The sequence below is a fragment of the Pristis pectinata genome, chromosome 7 (genome assembly GCF_009764475.1).
Source record: "Pristis pectinata isolate sPriPec2 chromosome 7, sPriPec2.1.pri, whole genome shotgun sequence".
NCBI lineage: Eukaryota > Metazoa > Chordata > Chondrichthyes > Rhinopristiformes > Pristidae > Pristis > Pristis pectinata.
The window spans coordinates 100615025-100629843 of NC_067411.1; the positions used below are offsets into that span (position 1 = coordinate 100615025).

The 14819-nt window shown below is 43.5% G+C and overlaps 1 protein-coding gene and 1 long non-coding RNA gene across 5 annotated transcripts in view; one reads left to right on the forward strand and one right to left on the reverse strand.

The window, feature by feature from the left end:
* Window positions 1-14819, forward strand: part of LOC127572797 (hyaluronan and proteoglycan link protein 1-like) — a 108035-nt gene that overhangs the window by 52822 nt on the left and 40394 nt on the right. The gene's annotated exons all lie outside the window — the stretch shown is intronic.
* LOC127572799 (uncharacterized) lies at window positions 220-14675 on the reverse strand. Its single transcript, XR_007956691.1, has 3 exons — window positions 14618-14675; window positions 4494-4559; window positions 220-292 (listed from the first exon to the last, which is right to left on the reverse strand). It is a non-coding gene; the product is annotated as an uncharacterized LOC127572799 (long non-coding RNA).

A 14819-nucleotide genomic window follows, 5' to 3' on the forward strand; every position in this document is an offset into this window, starting at 1 on the left:
ACAAGTAAGAACACATTAAAGTGGGATCCACAAACAGGTAAATTTTCAGTGTCCTCAGGTAACACTTTTGTTACATGGATCAGTCTTGGGGCATACTATGCCTAAGATATGTAACATGAGTTAATGAGAGAGAGAGAGGGAGAGAGATTTCAGATGTTGGGGTATCAGTTCAGAGCAAGAATATACCAGATAATGAGGGTAAACAAAATAAAAACTTACGGGGATGGTCTGTTACAAAGGTTCATCGTTTTGTTTTGCCCATTGAATTATATGCCTTTATTGGACAACACAGCTGAAAAACACAAAGTCATCAATAGTGACATGCAATACTCAAGGTTAGTGGTCTGCAGTCTCATAATGTATGTAATGTAATCAAGATACATAATCCTGAAATGCTGGTAAAAATCTTGTAATTACATGCAATAAAAAGTAGAATTTGACTTTTCAGCCATAAGAATTGTCTTTGCACATGAAAAAGAAAGTTATCTCACATTTGTCCTTGGGTTTGCCAAAAGAACCAATTCCTGCAATCCCACCAGAATTATACCTATCAGCCTTCTCACCACGCTTCCCAATAGCCAGAACCTGTACCTTCTTCTCCAAGTTAAACGTCATTCCATCTTGGAGCAAAAATCAAACTGCTGGAGGAACTCAGCAGGTCAGGTAGCGTCTGTCAAGGCAGAGGGATGGTCAACGTTTCAGGTTGAGACCCTGCATCAGGATTGTGCCATCCCATCTTGGAGATCTATTGTTGTGATTAAATCTTGGAACTTTCTGCCCAGCAACATTATGAAAGTATCTTCACCAGAAGACCTGCAGTAAGTTTAAGGAGATGTCCCCTTTTGCACTATTCATTTATTTTTGTAATTTATAGTCATTTTTATGTCTTGCACTGTACTGCTGCTGCAAGACAACAAATTTCATGACATATGTCAGTGATAATAAGCCTGATTCTGACTTTTTATGTGCTCCTTAGGGAGAAGATAAGATAAGATCTTTATTAGTCACATGTACATCGAAACACAGTGAAATGCATCTTTTGCGTAGAGTGTTCTGGGGGCAGCCCGCAAGTGCCGCCACGCTTCCGGCACCAACATAGCATGCCCACAACTTCCTAACCCGTATGTCTTTGGAATGTGGGAGGAAACCGGAGCACCCGGAGGAAACCCACGCAGACACAGGAAGAACGTACAAACTCCTTACAGACAGTGGCCGGACTTGAACCCAGGTCGCTGGCGCTGTAAAGTGTTATGCTAACCGCTACACTACTGTGCGGAGATGGGCAATAAATGCTGGTCTTGCTATAATGCCCACATCCCACAAATGATTATAAAACCCTTCCTCCCTTAGCTCTCTATTCCTTCATGCCCAGAGGCACGTACTCTGCCAATGATGACACAATTAATGGAGTATAATATGAAGACCTACATATGAAGCCACACAAATAACAGTTCAGTGATGGGTAGCATATTTATTTACATAATGCACAGGACTCTGAAATGATTTATCAGGGAGCTCTGCTGTACCTCCCCTTCATGCTTCATGCAGTGCAACTGTAAAGCTTACTTCATGTTCTAGTCAAATTAATTACATTACACTGGAAAAGACAGGTGTTATTGTTGGCTGGGAGGCCTGCCATGGAGCTTCCCTGGGTCGGGACTGCTAAATATGATTCATATTCCTCTGAGATGCTCCCGAGAAGATACTGGCTGACCTTGTGATCACTCAGTGAATTGTGCATTGTGGAAAAATATTTTATTTCTGCAGTTTTCTTGATATGGAGAAACTGGAGATAAAGAAGGCACAGTGAATATATTGGAATTAAGTACATCATAATATTTTTCAGCAATATTAAAACCTTGAAATTCCACTGTGAATTTAGTGCTTTTCAACCATAATTCCAGCAGAACACCAGGGAAACAGCTGAATATGGCTGAAAATGATAATGCAATGGAAGATCTGTATAATCCCTATGGAGTTCAGGGACCTGTATGTTATGCATCAAGGATAGAACCTCTGTTTGCTGCATTCTCATTAGCATAAAGACATCTCCAGGCCTGTACCATTTTTTCCTTTTGAGTTCTGTTTCCTGTCCTCTATTCATAGCTAATTTATCATATATACTTCAGTTACAGTAACCCCAGTATTTGTAATGTCAGCATAAAGCGTACCTTTTATAACTATATATTTATTCTGGATCTCGTAATGTTGATAATATACTGTAACAGTAGTAGTTTTACATTGTCACTGATGGTTTATTGGTCTCCCAAGATTGCAGTTATGTGTCAGGGAATTGTAATCTGCCTCCAAGCGTACTGAAGCCCCATAAAATAACTAATAATGAAAGACTCTTAATATCTTTCTTCAACTTAAAATGTCCTTTTTGTCTGTACCCACCTAGACAGCTCTATTGTGCCAACCCCTGCAAATTAATCTCATGCAATTAAGTGGAGTGTGAGTTTGATCTGTCCCATAATTATTTTATCAGAGGTTTTGCAGAAACTCTTGTCGTCACATGTTTTTTGCTCTTTATTTCGCATGAGTGACTGTATCATGGTAGGCTACAGTTCTGAGGCTTTTAAAGGTAAGTGAAGATCTTGGTTGAGTGAACTTTATTTGTGAATGGACACCATGAAAGTTGTACAATCATATGATGCATTACGTTTCAGTCAAATCCTATTATGCTAAACATCCTTATGTGTACGTGTTCCACATAGAACATTGGAGCAACCAAGGGCAAGGACCCTTGTTCTTATCCACATCAAGGATACTGAATCCAATTACAGAGCCCCATTAATAATCCATCACTATTGTATGAACTACCCTGTAACCATTGTTCATGGATGAGTGAGTGCTTCATGAGGCGATGGTTTATATCACAGATTCAGCTGAAGAACAATGTTAGGTGTCGTCCACAGAATTTTTAGTGTGGCAGGTTGTGCCTTCTAAAATAAGATTGTTTTTACCTAATTTGGATCTTTTGAGCAAGACCCTCAAAATTATTAATTCATTACAAACTGATTACTGAAGTGCAGGCTCTGGATCTAATGTGCATCCACAATAGTAACTGTCCCCCAATAGACCCAGTAGGGTGAGTTTTGAAATGCTAGAACTGGGCAGTAGGGAAGGTGGTGGAGAGCTGCCTACTGCAGACAACCTGCATACCTCCACAGCAAATTTTGGAAATGCTTTAACCCAGCTACGATATGAACATTTCTTCCAGGTTTCTGGAAGATCACATTGGAAGGCAGAATACAAGGTTAATGGCAGGACTCTTAGCAGTGTGGAGGAACAGAGGGATCTTGGAGTCCACATCCATAGATTCCTCAAGGTTGCCGCGCAGGTTGATAGGGTTGTTAAGAAGGCGTATGGTGTGTTGGCCTTCATTAGTCAGGGTATTGAGTTCAAGAGCTGCCAGGTAATGTTGCAGCTCTATAGAACTCTGATAAGACCACACTTGGAGTACTGTGTTCAGTTCTGGTCACCTCATTATAGGAAGGATGTGGAAGCTTCAGAGAGGGTGCAGAGGAGATTCACCAGGATGCTGCCTGGATTGGAGAGCATGTCTTATGAGGATAGGTTGAGCGAGCTAGGGCTTTTCTCTTTGGAGAGAAGGAGGATGAGAGGTGACTTGATAGAGGTGTACAAGATGATAAGAGGCATAGATCGAGTGGACAGTCAGAGAGTTTTCCCAGGGTGACAATGGCTAACACGAGGGGACATAATCTTAAGGTGATTGGAGGAAGGTATAAGGGGGATGTCAGGGGTAAGTTTTTTACACAGAGAGTGGTGGGTGCATGGAACACACTGCCGTCAGAGGTTGTGGGGGCAGATACATTAGGGACATTTAAGAGACTCTTAGGCACATGGATGGTCGAAAAATGGAAGGCTATGTGGGAGGGAAGGGTTAGATGGATCTTAGAGCAGGATATGGTGGGCTGAAGGACCTGTATTGTGCTGTAATGTTCTATGTTCTATGTTTCCTGTCAGATTCAGCTGAGTGGGCATGATGCCAAAGTACATGACCCAAATTCAGCTTCACCATCTAAGGGTACATTGCAAACACAACCTGTTGTGGAGCTGGCTGCACAGTGGAGAAAGGGAAGAAAATGCAGTGTGGATGTGCCAGTGCTGCCTTTGTTTCAGTGCTGCATTGCTCGATGCAGTGCCAGGAGTATAAGGGACTGCAGGACCATCTTATTCCTTTCTCATTGAAGTCTGCCCATGACGCCATGGAGGTGGGGCAGTCCTTGGAGTGTGATCCTCACTTATTAAATCCTGCCACGTGTGGTTAATGACCTCATTGGATCAGGAAAGATAAGAACAATGACATGTACACCTGATGCACTACTGCAACCTCTTCGATCATTCCTCCTAACTCAACTCCACGTTGTTCCTCTTAACACCTTTCAGCTGGATCTATCCCTCTGACCATATGCCCTTCTTTAATTCCCCATGTACCCAATCAACCACATTTTTATGCAATGTCAGACCTTCATATTCACCACCATCAGATGTCCTCCACATGCTTGCTCTATGTCTCATAGATCTTTCTCTTCCTGCAAGAGAGAACAGAAGTAGTATCACCAATGTGGCATTCCAAACATCTTGCACTCACACCTACAGAGGAGGCAGCCACAGAGGGAATTGAGAGATGGAATGCATGGTACAGTGAGATGGGAGCCCAACAGCCAACCAGTGATAGATTCCTTTTTTGTCCAGCAACCCTCGCTCATGTGGAGCTGACCTCACGAACAAATAGGAAAATGATCATGTGCTTCTCGACAGCCTTTAACATACTGACCTTGACAGTTCTAGTTCATGATTTTAATCACTGATACATCACATAGTTCTGAGCAGTAGGAAGGAATGAGTGAGAAACAGGCAAGAATCGCAGCATCTTCACGGAGGGCTTGGAGGAGTCCATCTTAAGCATGAGTGTCCCTAATGATGCAGTTTTTTCTGATGTTTTCATCTATGGATGGAATCACCATTTGCATGGGGCAGGCACGGTAATGTAACGCTTTACAGCGCCAGCGACCCGGGTTCAATTCCTGCCGCTGTCTGTAAGGAGTTTGTACGTTCTCCCCGTGTCTGCATGGGTTTCCTCCGGGTGCTCCAGTTTCGTCCCACATTCCAAAGATGTACGGGTTAGGAAGTTGTGGGCATGCTATGTTGGCGCCGGAAGCGTGGCGACACTTGCGGGCTTCCCCCAAAACACTCTACGCAAAACGTGCATTTCACTGTGTGTTTCGATGTACATGTGACTAGTAAAGAAATCTTATCTTATTTTATCAAACGCCACAATGATGCATGAACACAGACCCTTGATGTGCACTATAGAAACTACATGGAATCGTATGCACAATACAATGGTCTTGACTATTCAGTGCCACGCTGCTTTGCAGCAAAGTGGGCAGCAGCTCATTGCCGCCAGAGAAGTATGGGAAGCCAAGAGAGGATGAGGGGATATGGAAGACGGGGCACTGTCCAAAATATTCGACATCAAACCCACGAGAACTTGTCTACAACTCTATCCTTTCAAATGTCATACACTGCCCACTGTCCAGATGATTGAGTCTGCCCTCAGGCAAATGCAGGCTGCAGACCTTATGCTGAAAGTGCTCCCACAGTGCTGTTGGAGAAAGAGTTCGGGATTTAGTCCAAGTGATGATAAAGGACTGGCAATATATTTCCAGATGAGGGTGGTGCGCCACTTGGAGGCAAACCTGCAGCTGATGATGTTTGCATGCACTGCTTTCCTTGCCCTAGGCAGCATAGATCTCAGACACCATTCAGTGATTTTCCAAAAAAAAGGATCCTGATAACACTTTTCACTTAAGATGCAGCAAAAGTTTAATTCGCATAGCAGCAGTCCATTTTCCAAAGTCACTGTTGCAGCAGGAAACTGCCGGGATGTTCAATTCAGCTGATGGCAAAACCATTCATGGTGTCAGCCTTGGTCATTCAGGAGGCTATGTTGCACTTCTGTCTGCTTCCCTGAACAACTGTGCCAAAGGTTGCATGTCCCTCCAAGGACTGTTTGCTATACATGAGGAATCTTGCTCTTCTGCTCTATGTAATGAAAATTGTGGAGTGTGGGACCTGCCAATGGGCAGGGTAAGTATGAAGTCATTCTCCCAGCAAGATGTACCATGACAATCAATCCATTATTGCCAAAATGTACATTGTAATTACAGGATAAGCAATAAAAGCAGGATTAGGCCATTCAGAGTTCATGCCTGCTCCACATTTAATGAGATGCTGACTGATCTTTTCCTTTAGTGACACTTTCCTACATTAATTCCATATTCCTCAGTTCTTTTAATATATCAAAATCTACTGACCTCTGTCTAGAGTAATTTAACAGAGGTTGGGATGTTGGCAGCTTCTGTAACAGATGTACTGATGATTACACAAAGCATCTTCTTCATGGGATCAGTCTATTACAGGAAAGTGCAGAGGATGATATCGTCTCATATTTTCAGATTTCACTGACAGCCTTGACAACCTATGTTTTGTCTGTCAGTCTACCTATCTGTGATCTCCCTTTCCTTCACTAATCCATGATCCCTTTTTCCATTCTCAAACAACAAACCAGAGAGCAGAATTGAAGGTATGCCATGCTTCTCTTTTCCTGTGTGTGACTGGGGAGTTTTAGTCTTATTTTCTTTTTTTTTTAAACTCGGTAATAAGATATGAGCATCACCGGCAAGGCCATCATTTACTGTTCATCCATAATTGCCCTTTAGAAAATGGCGAGTTGCCTTCTTGAACCACTGCAGTCCTTCTGGCGAAGGTACTCCCACAGTGATGTTGAGTGGGGAGTTCCAAGATTTAAACCCTGTCATAATGAAGGATTAATGATATACTTCCAAGCCAGGATGGTGTGCAACTTGGAGGGGAACCTGCAGGTTCTGGTGTTTCTATCTGCATGGAGCCTCGTTCGTCTTGGTGCCACAGGCTATGAGTTTCTGTTGAAATTCCCTAGGCAGGAAACTGCGGTGCACTTTGTAGATGTAACACACTGCAGATACAATGCACTGGTGGTGGAGTGAGTGAATGTTTAGCACAGTGGCTGGGGTACCAATCTGCCTTATCTTGGATGAGATCAAACTTCATAAGTGTTGTTGGAGCTCAATTCATTGAGGCAAGTGGAGCATATTCCTGACGTGCCTTGTAGATGGGACAGCTTTGGAGTGTCAGGAATGAGTTGCTCTCCACAGAATACCCAACCTTTGGCCTGCTCTTGTATCCACAGTATGTATATTGCTGGTTCAACTGAGTTTCTGGTCAATGATGACAGCTAGGAAGTTAATTTTAGAGGACTCAGCAATGATAACACCATTCAGAGTCAAGCGTAGCTGGTTAGATGGAGATGCTCATTTTCTAGCAGTTTTGTACCACTTATTTTTCTTTCTACTTATTGACCCATGCCTGAATGTTGTCCAGGTCTTGCTGCCTGCAGGTATGGACTGCTACCGTTTGAAGAGGAATTCCTAATGGAAGTCAGCATTGTGTAATTAGTGAACGTTCCCACTTCTGACCTAATGATGGAATGTAGTTCATTAATGAAGGAGCCATCTTCCTTTGTGTGACATACAACTCCAATGATTGGAATATTTTCCAGACTCAATGGGCCGAGTGGCCTAGTTCTGCTCCTATGTCTTATGGTCTTTTGCATTGACACGTATTACCAGGCTTCCTTCATAGCACACACTGTCAAATGCTGCCTTCATGTCAAGACTATCATGTCAGCTCAGAAATTTAGCTCTTTGGTCGATGTTTGGACCAAGACTGTACCAAGGGAGCCCGGAGAAGCCCAAACTGGGCATCAATGGTTGCTTGTGAGAAAAAGCCTCTTGCCAGGACTGTCAAGGACATCTTGCATCAATTTCCTTATGGTTGTGAGTATACTGATCGAGCAGTGATCATCCAGATTAGATTGGTCTTGCTTTTTGTGAAGGGGATATACCTGGCTAATTTTCCACATTTTTGGGTAACTGCCAGTGTTGTAACTATACTGGAGCAGTTTGGCTAGAGGCACAGCTATTTCTGGGGTGTGGATCTTCAGTACTACATCTGGAATGTTGTCTGGCCACAGAGTATTTTTGATATACTGTGGTCTCAATTGCTTCTTGATATCACATGGAGCGATGAAGTTGGGCTATTGTGATGGTGGAGATTTCAGGAAAAAAATACTGTGATGGACCATGGGCTTGGCTCTTCTGACTGAACATGGGGCTTAATATGTGGCTTAATCAGAACCAGGTTTATTATCACTACATATGTCATGAAATGTGTCATTTTGCGGCAGCAGTGCAGTGCAAGACATAAAAATTACTATAAGTTACCAAAAAATAAATAAATAAAATAGTGCAATAGAGGAATAGCGAGATAGTATTCATGGGTTCATGGACCGTTCAGAAATCTGATGGAGGAGGGGAGAAAACTGTTCCTGAATCATTGAGTGTGGGTCTTCAGGCTCCTGTACCTCCTCCCCAATGGTAGTAACGTGAAGAGTGCATGTCTCGGGTGGTGAGGGTCCTAGTGACGGATGCCGCCTTCTTGAGGCACCGCCTCTTGAAGATGTCCTCGATGGCGGGGAGGGTTGTGCCCGTGATGGAGCTGGCTGAGTCTACAACCCTCTGCAGCTTCTTTCGATCCTGCACATTGGAGCCTCCACACCAGGCGGTGATGCAACCACTCAGAATGCTCTCCACCGTACATCTGTAGAAATTTTTGGTGACTCCGCTGTACAAAGTTGGAGTGTTACGGTTTCATTCTTCGGATGCACATAAAAATATATACTTCATACCACTTTCTGGTCTGGAACATTTTTATTTCAACGACTGGCACATTGATTTTCAATATGCAGAATGGGAGACCAAGGATTGACCCTGGGCACTGGGGGAGTGCCATGGCAGGTGTGGCTACTTGGAGGGCTATTAGGTTTACCACCTGCAGATGATGGATTGTTGAAACAATGAGGACATCCAAGGCAGCAAATTCCTTCTCCCGTGGTCCTGCCAGACGCCTTTTGCTCCTTTTGTTTCTTCTCCTTTTACTCCTGCTGCATCTGCTCCTCCTCAGGTGAAAAGGTAGTGTCACCAAAAGTCTGTGCCTCCAAACCTCACTGCTTGCATAACCTTGTGCAGCACCTATCACACCACTGCCGTACTAAAGACCCTGGCTGGTGCATGCTGAAGGCAACTGGGACTACACACAATATTCCAAATGTTGCCAAACCAAAGGTTTATACAGCTGCAACATGAATTCCCAACTTTTGTACTCAATGCCCCAACCGATTAGGGCAGCACGGTAGTGCAGCGGTTAGCGCGACGCTATTACAGCGCCAGCGACCCGGGTTCAATTCCGGCCGCTGTCTGTGAGGAGTCTGTACGTTCTCCCCGTGTCTGCGTGGGTTTCCTCCGGGTGCTCCGGTTTCCTCCCACATTCCAAAGACGTACGGGTTAGGAAGTTGTGGGCGTGCTATGTTGGCTCTGGAAGCGTGGCGACACTTGCGGGCTGCCCCCAGAACACTCTATGCAAAAGATGCATTTCACTGCATGTTCCGATGTACGTGTGACTAATAAAGACATCTTATCTTGTGAAGGCAAACGTGCCGTACGCCTTCTTTACTACCCTATCTATTTGTGTTGCCCCTTTCAGGCAGCTATGGACATGCACCCCAAGATCCCTCTGTATCTCAATGCTCCGAAGGGTCCTGCTATTTACTGTGCACTTTCCTCTTGCATTTGACCTTCCAAAGTGCATCACCTCACACTTGTCCAGATTAAACTCCATCTGCCATTCCTCCATCTATATTTCCAACTGATCTATATGCTGCTGTGTCCTTTGGCACTCAAAGTAGGAACAACACTGGCAGGTTTCTTAACCAGTGCTTGGAACAGTTTCAATATTCAGCCTAATTGTACCCATCCATACCTTCACCTTAAGTCCATATAAAGCTTGCAGTCTATTTACTTGCTCTCTTTTTCAGATATCAACATATTCACTTTGAATTATCTGTGCATTTTTAACTGAACAGATATTTAAACCTTATTTGGGGCTTCAATCACCCGCAGTTCCCCATTCCTCAGCTTCACCTCCTGACTTCCCTCAGTTTCCCGAGTCTGCCTGTGTGCTCGTATCGGAACGAGTAAGACACCAGTCTACTAACTATTCACATTCTGGGTGGGAAGTATGGAATGCCAGTCATTGAAAATTATTATGTTGTTAGAATGAGCAATGTGAAAGTAAGGTAAGGTATCTTTATTAGTCACATGTACATCAAAACACACAGTGAAATGCACCTTTTGCGTAGAGTGTTCTGGGGGCAGCCCGGAAGTGTCGCCATGCATCCAGCGCCAACATAGCATGCCCACAACTTCCTAACCCATACGTCTTTTGGAATATGGGAGGAAACCGGAGCACCCGGAGGAATCCCACGCAGACACGGGGAGAACGTACAAATTCCTTACAGACAGTGGCTGGAATTGAAACTAGGTCACTGGTGCTGTAAAGCGTTACCCTAACCGCTACACTACCGTGCCTGCCCTTGCAGCAACTTGTTGAAAATCACAACGAGAGTTGAGGATGAGATGAGATTTCACGGGGATAATTGTGAAGTGATCCTAAGTGACCGGCAAGTTGTGATAATTCACATTTCACAAGGTAGCTCAACCTCACCATTATTACGTTCGCAGAGAGCAAATCCTGGATAGACTGGGAGGGAAGAAAGAGGCCAAAGAGAAAAAAAGGTTTAGAGTTGAAACAGCAACTGATAAAACTATAGATTGCATTGTTAGTGGTGTGGGTAATGGAAAATGGTAGGATTATAAACTGGTTAATTCATTTCCCAGATAACCCTAGAAACACATAACCAAGATAATTATCAGTTATAATGGCTGTACTTAGGAAATTGTTTTTTGTGGAGATTATTAAAGAATAATCAGGGCTCCTCAACATTTTCTAATACCCTCATTCATGACCACATTGTTTTCTTTAAGGAAAGTGGAACGTGTTAAATACACAGTTAACATCCAGTTGATCAGGGAAACATAATGGTTCAAATCAGGCTGAATTAGGTTGCATGGGAAACCCAGTGGCTGTCAGCTTTGCTGGCTTCAGCTTGTCTCAGATCTGCACTGGTCTAAATGGAGAAGTTTGAGAGGAGCTGCAAGTAAATGTAAGTGAGGCCAATGATGGAATGCTGGTGTGCTGAAAAGATGGATGCACTTCACATCAGGGGGGTGCAGAAATACAAAGAACAATTCCTAGACTCAGTGTCATACAACACGGAAACACGGCCTTTGTCCACACCGACCATAAAACGCCTGTCTACACTACTCCTACACATCCTATTTAGTCCTCCCCAAACTCCTATCGACTCACCCGAATCTACCACTCACCTTTACACACACTGATTACATTTTACACTGGCCAATGAACTTATTCATTTAAATATGGCTACAGAACCCATGACAAAAAAACGAGTGCAGTTAAGTTATTTTACTTCAATTTATTTGATTTTAAAAATAATTTAACGAAGTTAAAAATATTCAAATTTAATTGAGCCATATATAACTAAAAGGTAATCAAAATCATTACCTTGAAATTGGAGTTCACTCTGTTTTTGAGTGTTAAATGTGTGCTGTGTGTACCCTTCGTGCCCATTCGGGTGAACAACTTCACCCTGATTCATGTGTGAGAACCTGTATGATTCCCAACACCAGCTGCCTGGAGAGATTGCAGCTGCTTTAAAGTGTGGAAAGACAGTCGAAACCATTCAGTACTCTCTGCCTGGCAGCCACAAAGCAGCTGCAGAAATGGCTGCCAGGGAGGTGGGGAAATGTGTCTTCAGTGTGTCTGGCCATCCCCTCTACCCTTACAGTTATCTACACTGATACAAGTTCTGTACCGTGAATAGACCGTGGCTGACATATGAAGAGAGATTGGGACAAATGAGTTTAAATTCACTAGAGATAAGAAAAATGAGAGGGGCCTCAATGAAACTTATAAAATCCAGGTGGGACTGGATGACTGGATGACAATGACACTATAATGATTCCAGGAATGAGAGGATTAATATATGAGGAATGTTTGACAGCTCTTGGGCTGTACTCCTTGGAGTTCAGAAGAATGAGGGGGGACCTCATAGAAACATTTTGAATGTTATAAGGCCTGGACAGAGTAGATGTGGTGAAGTTGTTTCCCACGGTAGGGTGAGTCTAGTACAAGAGGGCACGACTTCAGGATTGAAGGGCGCCCATTCAGAACAGAGATGCGGAGAAATTTCTTTAGCCAGAGAGTGGTGAATCTGTGGAATTTTTTGCCATGGGCGGCTGTGGAGGCAAAGTCATTGGGTGTATTTAAGGCAGAGATTGATAGGTATCTGAGTAGCCAGGGCATCAAAGGTTATGGTGAGAAGGCACGGGAGTGGGGATAAATGGGAGAATGGATCAGCTCATGATAGAATAGCAGAGCAGACTCGATGGACCGAATGGCCGACTTCTGCTCCTTTGTCTTATGGTCTTGTGGTCTGGACAGACTGGATGCAAAAAAGATGCTTGTGATGGTGAGGAACTTCAGGGCGGAGGAGGATTCAGTGTCGGGATGTGGGGTGGACTATTTGGAATTGTGATGAGAAGAAATTCCTTCACCCAAGAAGGGGTTGGGTATTTTTCTTATGGCTGGAGATATCAGGGAAGAAAGCGGGAACAGTATAATGAATTTAGATGATCAGCCACGATTACATTGAATGTTGGTGCAGACTCAAGGAGCTGAAAGACTTGCTTCTACTCGTATTTTTTAATGGAAGAGTTTGGGTACAAATGCCGAGAAATCCTATATGAAGGAGATTAACTTCAACCTTTTGTACGTCACTGACAATTTTAGTACTGGTGAGTCTTCCAAGGTATTGGACAGGGGAAGTCAAGAACGATGGGCACTTCTCTGTTCAAGCTGGAAGAAAAAAGGAGTGGTCACAAAAGCAACATTAGGGAGGTAGGGAAGGAGGTGGAGGAAGCAAGGAGGAAGAGGGAGAAAACGGCAAGGGGAAAAAGGATGAGGAGACAGGAAATGATGCAAAAGAGGAGGCTAGAGGCAAGGATGAAGAAAACAGCAGCACTGGGGTTAGTGGCTTGGAGAAGAGAAAGAGTTTGCAGACGGTCCAGTGATGGAAAGGAGAGGGGTTGCTGAGAAAGGGAACCGATTAGTGGGGTTTGGGATATTGATGCATGCAATGCTCACACTATAGGAATAGCAAGAGTGTGAGCAGGGCTGAGGGTAGTTTATCGTCCAAGAGGAAAGGGAGCGAAACTGTATCTTGAAGCAGTTGGGAGAAATGGGATAGGCCTACTCCTACTCCTATTTTCTAATGAAAGGGTCTGGGACACATTCTGATTGGGGAACGGGAAATGCACCCAGCAAGCAAAAGCCAGAGGAGTTAAAATCCAGTTGGGATCAAAATCTTCCTCATGTTAGAGAGGACTGAAGGGTAAGACCTTGATTGGAAGTGAAAGATGGTGGTGCTAAGGGCAAGCACCTGCTCAGTGGATGCCAGACTAACGTAGGGCTGAAGTGACAAATGGACAGACCCTGAGGAGTTTAGGGAGAGAGTTTTTTCAGGCAAGGACTGTTGAGTTAGAGTTGAAAATGCAGCTAGTGGGAGGGAGGCACAGGAGATAAAACGCAGTTGTAATCGAGCTTAAAGGTTCAAATGTTATAAAAGTCAATGGCAAAGATGGTTTGAAGGGTGATGAGTAGCATGTTTACAGATTATTTGTAACCTCAGATTATAATATTTGAATGTTTGGCATCTCTTAACATAATATCTTTTTTTCCAGGGGTAGGGGAGTCCAAAACTAGAGAGTATAAATGTAAGGTGAGAGAGGAAAAATTTAAAAGGGACCTGAAGGGCAATTTCTTCACACAGAGGGTTTATGGAATGAGCGGTCAGAGGAAGCTGTAGAGGCAGGTACAATTATAATGTTTCAAAGACACTTGGAGGCACATGGATAGAAAAGGCCCAGAGGAATATAGGCCAAACACAGGCAAATGGGACTAGCTCAGATAGACATCTTGGTCAGCATGGACGAGTTGGGCCGAAAGGCCTGTTTCCGTGCTGTATAACTCTTTGATTCTGTGACTGAGTTCACTGTACTCAGTTTCTCGTGCCCCTTTACGGCTGAAGTTCAGCTTTTGAATCCGGAGTCAGCTGAACCAATAGTATTAAACTAATTAAAATAATACTGTAACATAGCACCCAATGTTGAAATGGAACAGGAATAAAGTTTTAATAAAGGATAAAAACTTGCAGCAACCATAATGCAGGGATGAATTACTTTTGTTGCTGTATGTACCGCTCACATGGATGTATTCATTTTTTTTTTCTCTCTGGTCAATATCCTAGCAATGTGTCTGCACTTCCCAAGAAGTACTGACTGGAATAACAAGAACATTTATTATGTCCGAACACACGATGTTAAGAATAATTCTTCTCAGGATTATTCATACCAATTAAGCAAACCCAAAATAACTTGAGTGCAGCTGAAACCAACAGAACAGGTTATAAGATTTCAAAGTTTAAACAAGTAACTTTAAAAGTATTTACCAGGTAATATCAATTAACTTGGGAGCTGAGCAGAGACTTTCTAAGGTGTGGATGTGTGCCAGTTTTCTCCATTTGCTGAGTTACTGATTTCAGGCAGGTCATTCTGAAGAAAAGACAGCTATTTGGCAATGATAAAGGAGAGGAGTTGAGTGAGTCACTGTTGTCTTCACTGCAAACTGTGTAAACTCACCCTAGAAACTGA